The sequence below is a fragment of the Manacus vitellinus genome, unplaced genomic scaffold (genome assembly GCF_001715985.3).
Source record: "Manacus vitellinus isolate BGI_N305 unplaced genomic scaffold, ASM171598v3 scaffold_1_pilon, whole genome shotgun sequence".
NCBI classification, from domain to species: Eukaryota; Metazoa; Chordata; class Aves; order Passeriformes; family Pipridae; genus Manacus; species Manacus vitellinus.
The window spans coordinates 14,108,513-14,123,843 of NW_021939396.1; the positions used below are offsets into that span (position 1 = coordinate 14,108,513).

At 39.4% G+C, this 15,331-nt stretch overlaps 1 protein-coding gene across 4 annotated transcripts in view; it reads left to right on the forward strand.

Moving 5' to 3' along the window:
• The first annotated feature begins 2,195 nt into the window (after positions 1-2,195).
• TRPS1 (transcriptional repressor GATA binding 1) overlaps positions 2,196-15,331 on the forward strand; it is a 195,142-nt gene continuing 182,006 nt past the window's right edge. For 3 of the 4 annotated variants that reach the window (XM_018077410.2, XM_029959348.1, XM_029959347.1), the window contains exon 1: positions 12,885-12,904. The gene's annotated coding sequence lies outside the window, so the exon portion shown is untranslated. Of the gene's footprint in view, positions 2,216-12,884; positions 12,905-15,331 lie in introns of those variants that run through there. The other variant, XM_018077400.2, reaches the window with a different exon arrangement.

Genomic DNA, 15,331 nt, shown 5'->3' on the forward strand with positions numbered 1-15,331 from the left:
CGCAGTTCCACAATTCCCAGACATGTAAAGCTGCAGGGCTTTTTTTGTTTTGTTTAAATCTTTCTGAACCAGCCAAATTTCTGAGGTTGGCACGAGGTGCAGCCAGTACCCATGGCCTTCCAGGGCTTGCTTGGTCTAGAAGTCTGCAGATGTTTTCTGCTGGATCTGGCTCTTAATGAACAAAAAAGATTTTGGCGTGCTTATTTATTTATTTTCAAGGGGAAAATGTGGTTTAAAACGTTGATAATTATGTTTTACATGAACTATTTTATGTGACTGGGAAAATGAATGCTCATCAATTTAAAAAAAATTTTCTTTATTCATAAAGCATTCATATTTAAAGTGATCTGTCTTTTTTTTTTTTCCCCCTCCCCTCTTTAATGAAAACAGGGTTTGAGGAGTATTACAAATAATTATGTTTTTTAATTACATATAGTTCTGCATCAGAGTTCTTGAAGACAGCCCACTGTGATCCTCTGGTGAAAATACCAGGGCTTTTCAAAAGCTTTATAATTATCTGTTCTCACTGCTCCTCTCTGCAATATACACAGAGTAACTGAAAAAAGAAAAAAAGTAAAATCCAGGAGGGGTCCACCTACAGATGTGCATAGATCAGGCACATACTTCTCATTCAGAATGATTATTTTTCTTTTGCAGCCATCAGGTAGTACTTCCCACCGTCAAAACCCAGCTTGCTCGCTCTTTCAGAGGGAATACTTATCTCAAAGCTGCTGTGCATTTTAATCAAGGTTCCCAGAGTATTTTACAAGCAGTAATTGCCTCTTAAGGACAGGATGAAGTATTATACCCATTGTACTGATGGGTGAGCCAGGGCACAGGGAATCTAAATAACTGCAGTGTTAGTGAGCCAGTGGCAAATCTGTGACCAGAGCTTTGGTGCCTTCACTCCTGGTGCTGCTAAGATAACTCCCCCTCAACCCACCAGTTTTCCTCTATTTTTTTAAATCAAAAATTTCAGACATTGACTTTTTTTGTTTATATGGCAAATGCTCTACTTGCTCTTAAGTTCATGTAAACCTGCGTGTGAACATGCTTTTGTTTTACATGTTTGCAAAGCGTGAAGGCCTATGTGGTGGGACTTCCTTTGAATTCTGAACCTTATGCTTTGCTGTTGCCCTCTGTGGCTCCAGTAAGCCACTGGATCATCCCCAGAATAGCTCCTGTGGCGTCTATTACTGATGTATCACTGTGCTGTGAGTGACATAAAGAATTCCACTTTTCAGCACAACAGTTCACTCACTAAATGATTCCCCAGCATGATACTTGCTCTGTCTTGTATTTAATTATCTTGTAATTATCAAAGCAGTAATGAAGTTGTGCATAAGAAGTGTATGGATCAATAAAAACAACTCAAAATTATGAAGGAGCTGACAGGCTGAGCCTAGACGTTCTTTGGATGTTAGTTTCCATTTTTATGAAAAACTTTTGTCTTACTTTTTTAAACAACACCAAAAAAAAGGATTTAAAGTTCTTATTGTTTATTCCAAGCTGATGATAATCACGCATAGATTCTTAGTGCTTTGCGAGAGGCAGTGTGAGTGCTAATGAAAGTTTGTATTGGAGTGGTCCCTAAGAATATGATCATTGTTACAGATTTATTAACACCATGAAAGATTTCCTGTCCTTAAAAGTCTGCCAGTAAACGTCATAATCCTGAGTGGGCAGAGCCATGTGGTAGGTTTGACTGAGTCCCTTTGACAATTATATCATTTATTTAACTGTCTATCTTTAGAAGTTGGGAGGCTAACCTTTGGTTTCAGAGGCATGCTGAAACTCTCGCGCTGCATGCATGGCGAGGGCAATGGAATACCAGAGTGCTCACTTGCCTTTAACTACTAAATAGTGTGGTTGCACATGACACAACAAGAACAGAGGTATAATCCTGCCCTGTGAAGCAGGTCACATGTTTCAGGTTCTCTCTGTAATGTATGCAAAGTAGCTGCTTAAATCATTACAAGTGTGTAAATCATCTTCTTCATAAACAATACCATCAAGGTAGAGTCAGGCAACATGTCTCTTATGGGTTGACTGGAGCTGGAATTTCTTTCAGATGTTGAGGAGGTACGTCAATGCATGTGAAGCAGATTTGTTGCTGCAGTGTGGTCTCTGCGATGTTTTGGATTTATAAGAGGAATATTGCTAAGGCTGCCTTCTTCACATTGAAGTGCAGTGAAAGGAGGAGGATGTGAATGAGGTAAATGTGCAGCCTATTGATCCAAGGCTTCCATGAAAAATTTACTCTTTCCTTTTCCTCTGACTTTGTAAGTCACGCAACAGATAACCATTTATTTCTCTGCATAAGTTTAGTAAGTATTCGGAGCTCCTGTTCCTATGTCTGTCGTGCATTTAGGAGGAAAAGATTTGTTGAGCAGTATGTTAAGACTCCTAACTTCTGTTTTATCCATCATTTCCCTGCATAGGTTACGATACTGGTTTTTTTTCTGTCTTTCTTTAACATGCCGATGTACTTTCTGTAACTCCTAAGTAACACTCCACACCTCTTTAAAGCAAAGCTGACTAGTTCAGTGGTGAGTGAAACTGAAAGCGAGACCTAATCTTAAGAACCCTGCTGTACTTCTACATAAAGTATAAATAAGTATAAATACGTGCCATTATTATTTATTATTATTATTATTATTGGACTTTGTATTTTCTTTGGGGGGCAGAGTGGAGAGAGGTAGGTACACTGTATCATCACCTCCCCACCCCCAAATTTTGTATTTTGAATCACTTTAAATAGTTGTTTGGGATGTCTTTATTACGGTGAATCATGTTTTTAATATCTGTTTTAAACACGTGTGGTGAGTTCATACTATGGTGATGGAACCTTCTTTCATTTGTTAACATGCAGCATATAAAATGCCCCTGCTTTATAAACACAGGTAGACCGTCTATGCAGAAATCCTTCCCTTCAAATGTGTAAGGGTCAGATAGTTTTGCTTTAAACGTGAATGCAGAGATGATGACTCCATAAACGCAGTATATTCTCCTTTTACTCAGAGATACTCTGTCTCTGAGTTACAATTTTCCAACATGAATTTTAGAATAGATCTCAGTGAAACTGCACTGGTAGGTGTACTTATAAGACTGGCAAGATGCTGGCAGCAGCCATCTGGTCTATAAGCGCTACTGGAACATCAGTTTTCCTACTTCCTATATCTGTGCTGTGTCCTTGGGTGGTGGGAAGAAAAACACGACCAGCACTCATCAACTTTAAGCACAAATGGAAACAAAGCTAAAGAGCAGGGGCATCCCCAATGCATTGGCAATTTGCTGAGCGCCTGCGGGCTGCATCTCATTTGCATTGAAAATACGGAGATTGCTCCTGCCTTTATCTTGGCCGGGGGACCTGGCTGATGGGGGCAACAGGGCTCAGTACGGCATGTTTTTACCTGGATCCCAGTGGTTTGAGTCTGGCGGGAGCGCCGCGGGACGGGACATGCCGCTGCTCGAGGGGCAACCGCCCCCGGCCCCGTCCTACCCAGCCCCGCGCTGGCACCCCCGACCTGCCGGCGTCGGGGGGTTACGGGACCCGGCTGCTCTCCGCCGGTGCTTTTCCATCCGGGCCTGCTGCTCTGCTCGATGTGAAGCTCTACAGAGGGCCGGGGGAGCCAGTGCCTCGCACAGAAACCCTTTTGTGTGTTTTTTTTTTTTAACCAGTTTATTAATGAAAGACAAATTAAAAAAAAAAATCCATCTTGTGCTTTTTCAATAGAGATAACTGTTATCTCTTATTAAAGTCTACGTAAGTGTAAGTAATTGCCTGCACTTGGCTCTGGTACAGTGGAAAAGCTGTGATCAGCAAACCCGCATTGTATTGGGCATGTAAGGGGAAGTTATCGGATGATATGGGACGTGTTGGCCTTAATGCCTGTCCTGCCTCCCCTGCCTCGTTTACTTTCTCTGGAAGTCTTAAAAGGCTTCGTAACAGTGCCTTGTAAGGGGGCGGGGAGTGGGTACCGCGCTGACTTTGAGCGACTAAAGTTTTGCTGGGATCGCAGTTAAAAAAAGAGAAGAAAAGAAACAGAATCCCGGCTGTGCTGCGGTGTCAGTCCGGCAGCTTTTGTTCAGCGCTGAAGTTCTGGGCCCGTGTCGCGAATGAACATCACCGACGAGCGCCGGCGGGCGCGGGGCGGCTCCCGCTGCTCTGCTGCCGCCGGACTGCGCGGGGAGGGAAGGAACCGGGGCTTCTCCTTCCCGCCCGGCTCCCGGCACCCCCAACAGCGCGTTTGGCGAGAGCTGAAAGTTCCGAGTGAGCCTGTGTGAGTGTGTCGGGGGTGCAGGGCTGCAGGTCACGTTTGCAGTCGCATGAAGCGCCGCGCAGCCGCCTCTCGCGTGTGTGTGTCCGTGTGCCAGCGCTGGCTGCCTTATCGCAGGAAGTGTTGCGGAAAGCAGTTGCTCCCTCTCTCCCTGCTCGGTTCCCAGAACGCGGTGATTAACCACTCTTCCCCCCCGCGCTGTCACTCAAGTGCTGGGCAAAAACCAGCAGTCACGGCTGTCCCGCTCCAGCTTCAGGATAATCCTCTCTCTCTCTTCTCTCTCTCTTCTCTCTCCCTCTCTCTTTTTTTTTTTCCTTCTTAAATAAACTTAGATAAAGCCATTAGAATGGATATGGTCTTTTTTTTTTCCTTTGCCCTTCCTTCTGAACGCCTTTATATGTACATATATGCACATATACATGAAACATAATTTTTTTATACCGTAACTGTATATTGGATATTTATACTAATACTGTATATTACAAATAATAGTTGTGTGTACATAAACTCCAAAATTCTGTTCTGCATTCTGTAGTGGTAAGCCTGACCTGAAGCAAGTGCAGCTTTTGCTGTTCATAGACTGGCCCTTTCTGGGACATCTTTGGAAATCACTTTGTTGTCCACAGCTTCTGGGTACGTTATTATAAGGAGGATGTGAGCCTGGTCAGTTTGCATGGAAAGAACTCCAAATCCCAACAGGCTAGATTGAGAAGTAGATACCAGGATAGTTCATTAAAAATCCTGTCTTAAACTGGTATTTTTCACTTGTACTATTTAAAACTCATGAAATGGAGGTCTTCAGATATTTGCATGCTAAGATACTGTGTAGTATCTCGACATATAAAACAAGTATTCCAAGAAGCATTCCCTTTTGGAAAATTAATCCTTTAATATATTTGTTTCCAGATTGTGGTCTGCAGACACATATAATCATGGTATGATACTGATCTGCAGTATCATATAATCCATTTAGAGATTTTAATTAAAAGTTTGATGTGAAGGCTGCATAGTAGTTCCCTGTTACGTTTGAAGTTTGACAGTGGTCCATGATCCAAAAATTTAGGAATGTTCATTCAGGAGAATTACGGTCCTAGATCATTACATTTTGCTTTCATTTCATCCTGTAATTTTTTTCTCTCCTTTCAAACATGATTAAAACCAATAAGAAAGAAAACATTTTAAGTGATTTGCAAAGTTATTTGATTTTTATAAAATTACATGGTGTGATGTGCTGTATGTGCCAAACTGCAGACAGACTTTCAGCTCCCAAATTAAGTACACTTTTTTTTGTTCTGGTTTAAGCCCATTGAGACTTCTGCCAGTTAGTTTTTTCTCTTCTGTGATCATCTCATGGATAATAGTCTGATGTTGCAGATACTTGCAGGAGCATAGCGAAACTGGTAGCATCATGTATGTGGTTTGATTTTTAATGTATAGCATATTAAGGCATATTTCTATCCTATGAAACTACTGCAGTATATATTAAAACAGTTGCTGGACTCTTAACTAATCTAATATGAATAACAAAGGTACACAATAATTAATGCTTAAGAGAATAAAGTTTTTCTTTAAAATAGAGAAACCTGTATTTAAAAAAATACTTAGATATTTACCTTTAAAAAATATAACTTTCAGATTTTAATCTGTGTTACGGTCTAAGTCTACACAGCTTTACGTACTGTTTGATTGTGTATATTTACCTATTTGCTGCCCAAGTTTTAAGTAATGTCACACAACAATCCTGGTGGAAATGGCTAAACACCTGGAACCAGTTCGTGGAAGTGATTAAATCAACTTTTGCCAGAGACTTCCTATGCTGATACAGTGACACCAGTTTCTCCATTTTACATTCTGCTTAGTGACTCTCATTTTCAAAACTAAAATTACCAGAAACTGAAAAAAGAAAAAAAAGGCAACAGAAAATTCACTTTATTTTTCTGTTCCATGTAGGAAGACAGAGCATGAGATGATGAAATTTGTTACCTCTACAATGTGATAAACTAAAACAATTGGATGAACAACTGTACACTGAACAACTCATGTGTAATTCTTTGTTTAAATTAGTTTTAAATACAAAACAGATTTGTAAACCTCTTCTTTTTTTGATTTCCTGCACACCTTGGGCATCATTGAATTGATAAGCAATACTTTAAAGAGATTTTTAATGATTCTTAATATAATTCCAGCTTCATAAACCATAAAAAAGCTTTCTTATCTAGTAAATAGAACACATGGAATGAAATCTGTAATATATATCAACGTAAAACCACATGTAAACACAAAAGATGATGTTGAGCCCTGTAACTGTTTAATTAAGTGCATATAGATATGACGTTTACAAGTCATTATCCAAAGGAAGACTCCTTCCTTTGATAAAACAACTACACATAGTGACAGCTGACATACTTTAATAATTATTTCCTGAGTTTTCACTTTTCAGACATACAGTGAAAACATAAATAATTTCTTTTAACCTCATTGTATGTGTATGTTGATGTTTTTGGCCTGTCAATTTAAATCACAATTAAAACTAGTGATGTATAAATTACTGTGATTAAAGTCTATATTCATGTAAGTGACTGCTAGTGGAAATAGTACAATGGATTTGAAACATGCCATGTACTTGTTTGTCTTTACTTTTTGAGGTATTTGGCACAAAATCATGTTGTTTCATTAAATCAGTAATGTGCTGCCTTTATTGGGTGATGATGGCAGAAATACTAAGTACTGTTTTCAGAGTCCCTAAATATTTTTTGTATTTTCCAAATATCCCCTACCTGAGGTATTGTATTAAGACAAGTTGATAGTGTGTAGTTCATAGTATATTCTTCCTTCCTTAGTTTAAAATCCTGAGCAGATTTTTGATCCTGATCTTCAGATTCTGGAACTCAATGAGAGTCAGCCACAGTAATTTATGTAACACAAGAGAAAATGCTGGGGGGGGTTGAGTCCAGGGATGGGAGTTAATATCCTGAGCAAAGGCTGTGGAAATAAGGATGTATATTTATATTAATTAATTACAGAGCATTAAGAAAATAAGACCAAATCTAGAAGACCACTTATAATTAATCATGGCTTTGCCGGAATAATGTCTACTTCTGACTTTTCCAGTGCCTCTTGCAATAAAGTCTGGAAGATACTATTGGACTGAATGTCCAAAGCTTTGTGCCCAGTCTGCTCACAGGACGACACAGTGCCAGACCTGGACTATCAAGTATTCAGCTGAGAACTATTAACAGAAAAAAAACCACCCAAAGTTGTCACAGCTGTGTCCTTTTAAGGTCAACACCAAAAAGACTTGTCAAGTCGACAGAGGAATATGACTTACTGATGTAACCCAAGGCAAAAGAGATAAGCAATAAAAATAGTGTTACATTTCTGTTTGATAGAGTGACTTCTTCTGACAGCTTACATAGAGAACCAAGCAGAGAAATGCACTGAGTTAGTTACTGTGACAGTGAAGCTGATAAATCACATACAGATTTGATTGTACCAATTCCAGTGGGTTTTGGAGCCTGAATTTTGGTATTTTTAATAAGGATTTGGGTAAATTGGTCAAAATATGCCAGAACTTAATTTCGCTGAAATAAAACTCCTTGAACTCCTTGGTAAAAAGGTAAATATAAACTGATAGTTTATTTCTAATAGTGCTGTTCTTTAGTATTCAGATGAGGAGATAAGGAACAAAAATTGATTAGACTTTCAGTATTCCAGCAAACTTTTTATTTTGGAGAAAAGTATACCAAAGATAGGACTCTCTCATAAAAGGGGGTCCCTGGGTGGAAAGAGAGTGTATTGCTTGATGTGGACCAGTTCATCACCCTTATGTCTGGTTTCTGTATGGTATGGCCAGTTTTGTGTGCATTTTAAACATGTTTATAGTCAATGTGAACTAATAACTGCTTCTGTAACCTGAACTCCCGTGTAACACAGTGCGCCAAATTCTACCTAGAGCATAGCTTCTGCTGTGTAATACAAAAGCTGAATATCATTAGCATATCTTACAGAAGTATAGTTTCAAAGCATTTTAATGACAAGGAAGGCATTGTAATCCTCCTCTGCATGTTATTTAATGAATCTGTTTACTTGCAATAATGATTTTGCTTTTCTGAAGACAGCACTTGTATTTCCTGACAGATAAACATTATTTTCTCCTGCAATCTTTTTTTCCTCCCTCTCTTCTTTAAAAAAGACATTTTTAAGCATTCCCTCCTTTAAGACCTGGCTTATTTTCATTCACCTACACCATTGGGGGTGGCTTTGTGTTCCCTGTCTGCTGGCAAGGAGGGCTGCAGGTGTGCAGGACCTGGGTTGCCTGGGTGTGCGGCAGTGCCTGGGCTGCTCGCAGCCTTCTCGCCCTCAGGTGGACTGGGAGTATGGCCCCTGGCCCAGAACCTGCAGTGTGGTGACCTGCCTTGTACTGCATCTGGGTGAGGAGTGGGTGCTGGTTTGGTTTGGACTCTACTGGAGGTTTTTCAGGTGTCTGTGACACTTTGCTGGCCAGTTCCAGCTGGTTGAGTTTGCAAAAGCAGAGAAGGAGATGGGAGCTCTCTAGAGAAGTGAGCTCTTTTAATCCAAGCCTGAGCCACCACCAAAAGGGATGGTCTGACTGGCTTCCTGCCAGCCCCAGGGTGTGAGCAGGGCATTTTTGACCAGAGTGTGGGTGCAGGCAGAGGGCAGCGCCTGGGCATGCAGAGAATGGTGAAGTGACGGGCAGGGCTCCTTCAGGGCCAACAGGACTTAAGCCCATCATGAAATTGCACCCTCAGATTCTGGCTCTGCCCTCTGGATCTGCCCGTGGCACCCTCTGCTTGACTCAGTGGCAACTCTGCTCCTAATGAGAAATGTCACAAGTTTTACTTTGAACTGTGTCAGGGTTACCCTCTCTGCATGATTAGTGGGGGAAATCTTCAGTCTTCCCACTTTTCACAAACAGAAGTGAAACACCAATATATTTCCAATGGGGAAAAAAACCTTTATGTGCTATGTCAGGCAGAAACGAGATGCTGGAAAGGACTGCCAAATCAAGGATTATCCGAGAGCCCTGGTTCTAGCAAACAGTATGTACCACAAATAAATACATGTTTAAATGCATTTCAGTGCAGCAGAAAGAAAAAAAGGAATAGTGATGTATTGTGCTAGTGTGGAAAAAGAAGAAACTTGGAACAAATGGCCTGGTGTTTACACAGCTAAACCAAAATAATGTGTGAAGATTGGTCAGGCCCAAATGAACCCCATAAAAAGCTTTTTAGGAATTGTAAGAGTTGCACTGGTCAGTTTGACCACATCAGGCTTCTCTGCATAGCCATCTGTTACCATCTCTGTTTTTACATTGTGGATTATGTGAGAACAGGGGTGTTGCAACAAGCTAGAGAGATGTGGTAGCCCTAAGACTGAGCAGAGAGACAGGTCCCCTTTGAATCAGAGCAAAAGTTTTTATTTTCTTCAGTGGAGAGAGCTGTTACCTATTTGGTTTCATCCAAATAGATTAAGTTCAGTTGAAAACTGTAACATGCAGAATTTTAGCACGTTTTGTCTTACAAAAAAAAAAAAATAAAATAAAAAAGTCTTTTTTTGATGACTAGCATGGTATAGTCTCAAAATGCCTGAACTCGCTCTACATGCATCCTGTCTGTAGACCACTGTCCCACTCAAACTTTGTGCACAATTTACTGAAAATAATTTACCTGATTCTTTTTCCACTTTTAAATGTAGCTCTGGTTAGATTGTCCTGGCAAAGCAGTGTTGGCAGCCCTGGGTGTGTCTTTTATGAAACTTATGTAGAGGGCTCAAGAACTGCCTTCTCATTGCGTTTTTAATAACCACCTTCAAAATACAAAAAGAACTGTGCAATGCCTGTTTGGAGTATGGCACAATCACACATATAAATGACTAGTGCGACAGTTAGATGGAAAGGATGGCTTTTTTGACAAAATGTTTGTGATGCTACAATTAATTCCTTCTGCCCAAGTAATGAACATTACATCTCTTGTATTCAGTTTGAAGGCAGAAGATAGTGTCTTTTTAAAACTATTGACCTTAAAGGAAATGAAGAAGGTCACTATGAAAATAAAAATAGTTTTAAAAAAATAATAGAGACAAAAAATAGCCTTTACCCCATCAGCTCTTGAGGAAACAGTGCCGGCACATACATTTTTAAGGAATAGTGTGCGCATCCTGAAAAAGTGGATTTGTGTATGTTGTCCTGAAGTTCTGTGGGAATTATGAACAGTGGGTAGCTCTTTGAACATCAACCACAGTATGTAATCCCTTTTATGAAGTGACCTACCTTTATCCTAAAATTAGGTAGGGTTTTTTTTGCCTTGACAGCGTCTGGTGGAAGGATGTTTCATAGCCTCACTGCTTTGTCAGTTAAAACCCTTCCTTCTCATTTTCAGCCCAAAGTTAATCATGGCTAGTCTATTTGTTCTTATGCCAACTGGATTCTAAGCTTTTCCTCCCTGATGTTTACCTGCTGCTAGCAATTGTGTTGTTAGTCTAAATGAGCTGCACTTCACATGTTCATATAGAGAAGAGTCACATCTTCTGTATCTTCATTAATTTTCATTAAAATTATTCTTTCTTGAACATTTTTAAATAGTTTTCTTAATGCAATATCATCTGTGACATCGTTACTTATGTGTTTCTGCTCAAATTCTTGCCTGGAACATAAGGCCTTTTAAAATTGTGATTTGGACGAGTTTATATTTGTAGTCAACTACTATGTTTTCTTTTTTTTCTTTTTTTAGCTTCTTAAATCATTTAAAGTTAGTAAGTTGCCCGGGATTGTTATTTCACAGAGCATGCAGTCTTCCCTGCTAATTTTCATTCTCACTTATAATAGAATTTTCAGAAGTTTTCTATATGATATCTCTCTACTTCTCTAGATTGAAGATACTCCAAAACTTTTGGTATAATCCAGTTTCTTTAGTATTTTCTGCATAAACTCACTTGAGTATTTGTCTTATTAGCTCATCTGCAATGCAACGGCTTGAAATGAGGCTTTTAGACCCTGATGGGCTAGTTCAGATGGAAAGAAGTGACTTGAGAATAAAGTAGTAGTTTCAGTCTTGTCATTTGGCCTCAAGACCAGGCTCACTTTTTGATGAGTGTTACAAAACCAGTGTAAACATAGCCATGATATGGTTGTTTTGGAGTGGGAGTGGTTAGTGTATGATGCTGCTTTTCTGACAACACAAAGGAAATTAAGAGACATCAGTCCTTGGTTACTTGCCTAACCATAGGGTCTGCCCCTCCTCTTTTAATAAATTTTATTTAAGGGAAAAAAAGAAAGAAATAATAACGAAAAAATGACTTTATAAACCAGAGCAGAAAGTGTCTCATTAATATTGCTGAAATGTGGAGTACTTGTAGGAAGCATAAGCCAGCACTGAGCAATTGCTGATTCTCTCCTGCAGACCAGGCACCACAATCCTGATCTGCTGGATGGCACACGTTACACTTCGTCTGTTTGCTTGAGTTTCTACTGCTGGGGTTCAAAATGTGTAGGAGAATGGTGCCAAACCAGATTTTCTGATGTGTAGTCAGGATGTTGCCAGGGTGTGCATTTGGAACTGGGAGCTGCAGAAGAGTATCCCACAGTTTAGGTGCACCCATGATCTGATGTTGGATTTTTCTCTCATAGCAAAGAAAGCCAGGCTGTCTGCTTCAGAAATCATGTGTTGCCACAGTATCTTATGCTGATAGACTGCTGTTGATTAATCTTTTGAATATTATTTGGGAATTCATTTTCTATTAGTCCATTTTAATAATTTTCTCACTTTAACACTATATATTTGTAATTACAGTAATCAGTTCAGCTGACAAAGAGAAGTGCCTAGTGCTTTCTTGTGGCTTCACTGTTTCCAGCTTGCACAGCATTGCTATGGCACTGTGAGCTTGCACAATGGTTTTCCTTTTGCCTATCTTGATGCCTAAACAATTGACATTTCCTTACTTCTTGAATCCTGGTTACAGTGTTCACATGCCAGTTCCAGTAAGCCTAAGACGTATTTCAGTTTTGCTGAGTTCAAGCAATGTCTCGTGATGTTTTGAATTCAGGGCAAAATGTAGGGATTTGGAGAGAGCGATTAGCAGCTGGTTACCTGTATAAAGAACACAGATTAACTCGATAGGCCTGCACCTACAATTTAATATGTGTACTTGCCTGCCACATAAAAATAAGTCTGTGACTTTACACTCTCTTACTGCAGTTAAAGTTGGTATCTTTTCTGTTTTGATTGCAAGTGAAATCAACAGTTGCAACAATGTTCCTATTGTTTCTATTCCCCCATACCTGTCTTTGAAGAAAAGAAAAAAAGAAAAAAAGGATGTTTCTTTAAATCCAAACAAATCTTAACTCTCTACCTCTGATGAGTGAACCATGGGGTCTTTATTCCACTACCTCCTGTAGACTTGCCATTTCTCAGTTTTATATGATGTTTCAGTTGCAGATTTTAATATTTTCAGAAAGTCCAGTCTTTTTGCATCCTCTTTTTTTTCCACTCAAACCTTACGTCTCGTTCTTCTGTATTTCCAGTGATTTACAGTCATGATTCAAATTGAAACATAATGAGACATCAGACGTCGATATGTCAAGCTGTTAGAAAGACGCAAGGGAGATGGTAATTTTCAGCAATTTTAGAGTCTCATCAAGTGTGTGTATGTTGCCCAGATTACAGTGTACTGCTGACTTACATAAGAGCCCTTTAGCTCGGAGGCTGGTAGAGTTCTAGGTAGATAAAGTTCAGTTTGGGCTAAAGAAGCCACACTTCTTTCTTTTGGGATTTGCAGTTTCCAAACTGGCACTGCTTCCCACATCTGTGCTCAGGAAGTGAGAACCAGCAGGTCAATGCCTACGTGGTTTTTCAGGCACTGAAGCACAGACGTACGGACCTGCAGCACCGCCGGCGCCATCGGTGATTTGGGAGCGTGTTGCTACCACCTCCGTGCCCAACCTTTAATTATCCTTGATGCTCTGAGTGTAATACAGACTTACTTGCAGTTGATGTAAGACATGAGACAAGCGTGCCATCTTGTGAGCAGGCAAAATGGGAACAGCATGTAGATTCTGTTGTGTGTGAATGAAGAGTGATTATGCACACAGTTGTTGGGTATTTTTGTTTTAGACCCAAAGGAAATCCAGAGCTAAAACAACTCGGGATGTAATGGGATTGGAAATCACATTGCTGCTTTAGATCTGGGAGTCATAAAGAGTAATTATTTTTCCATTAATAGGCCAAGGCTTATCAAGATGATATGGGATTCAATAATATGAAAGGTTATCTTTTAAAAAAGGGACACTCAATTCTCTGTTTGTTTTGAACAGTAGATTGTCATGGTGGAGAAGACTCAAGTACTGTCTATATCACAAATATATGTTTACTGCAGTCTCTGTTCTTTATGTCATGTATACATATATATGCTCATCTTATCTACATACAAATGGTTATACGAATATCTTATGACATTAAGATTTTTGTCTGTGATCTTGAGCTGTTCTCATTACTCAGAAGAAGAGAAACCATGGCCAAATTATGAAGATAATTTCTAATTCTTCTCATGAATTCTTTTTCTTTCAATACATACTGCTTAACAAAAGAATTGTTTAAGAGATGCTTAAATTTAATTGGCTCTGATTTCATCTCTGTCTTCTTCAAAGGAAGACATCTTTGCAGTATAAATCCTGTTGTACAAGATTTCAGTGGGTAAGAAATTTATAGCTAATACTAATCCCTAAAAAATTGCTAAATCTGTTGTGAAACATTCTCTACAGAATTACCACAGTTTTTGCGTCCTGTATCAGTTAATCAAGTATTTTTAGAAGCTGGATTCTCTCCCGACTGTTAATGGTACAAAGATCACTTTTGCAGCCTTATGTCTTGCGGTTTATCAGATCAAACTGTTACAGGAGTAATTATTTACTCTTGACTAGTCCCATTTTGGGAAGAGTTTGCACGCTGATGTGTGGATGAAACATTTATCTCTTGAGTTGTTCGAAATAACAACTGTGGATGTTCTGAAGCTATTCCTAGACTGGAAAATTAGAAGCAGCCCTAGCTTGGATTGATTGGCATGGGGAAAGCAAACAGCAACAGATTATTGATTGGGCAGCAGCTAGTTGAGCAGGATGACATGATCTATACTCAGCCAACTGGCTCACATTTGACAGTCCTTTTATTCAGTTGTGTTTATCTTACCCCATCCATGTTGGACTCTCTGATTCTTCACCTAATTGGCTGTGTTAATTTGTAGCCCGCACCTTCAGATCTCAGGTGCATCCCAAATTCCTCTGCACAAGTTTCAACATTACTTCAAAGAAGGTGCTGTTGTAGCCTCTGCAAATAATTTTGGGACTTTTTAGACTCCAAGATGCCAGTGAACCCAGAAGTTGCTTTAACAGTTGCTTTCTTTGTAAGTGAAAACATGACAATAGCTTTCAATTTTTGTGGGATACATCGCAGTGCAACAAATCAGCCCTACATCATTGCTGGATATTTCTTAAAACTGATGAGGAACTGGACTGGGAATTGAGATGGCAAGAAGGCAGCTCTGAGGAGGAAGACAGGAGCAATGTGGTAAGGCATGCTTGCATACAGGGGATTTTTGACAATGAAAGTATTAGTGTTATCTGTGGTTAGACCTCTTTTAACTTTTTTAGAGAAGTAGTTCTATATTTTTTTAAGGAACATTTTAGATGTATTATTGATGGAAAAGAGATGCAATGTCCAACATATTTCAAAATATATCTTCATTGGGAAAAAACCCAACTGTCCGCTTCTGTTTGTCTCTGCAGATTGAAGATTTCTGCTTGACTTCTATCAGTAGTTTTTAGTTCCCCTGTATACATTGCTGTGTGCAGATTCTGCCACCCATGTTTCTGGAAGTTACATATTTACCTCTCAGGAAAAAAAAAATCAATTTTTAAATCTTTTTTTCTAATGTGTTTTATGATCCTGGCAGATTGCCAACGCTTAAATTAAATTTCCAATGTCTGTATGGTTGAGGCAAACGTGAGGGCTTTTGGCACCACCCCTTTGTGCAATAAAGAA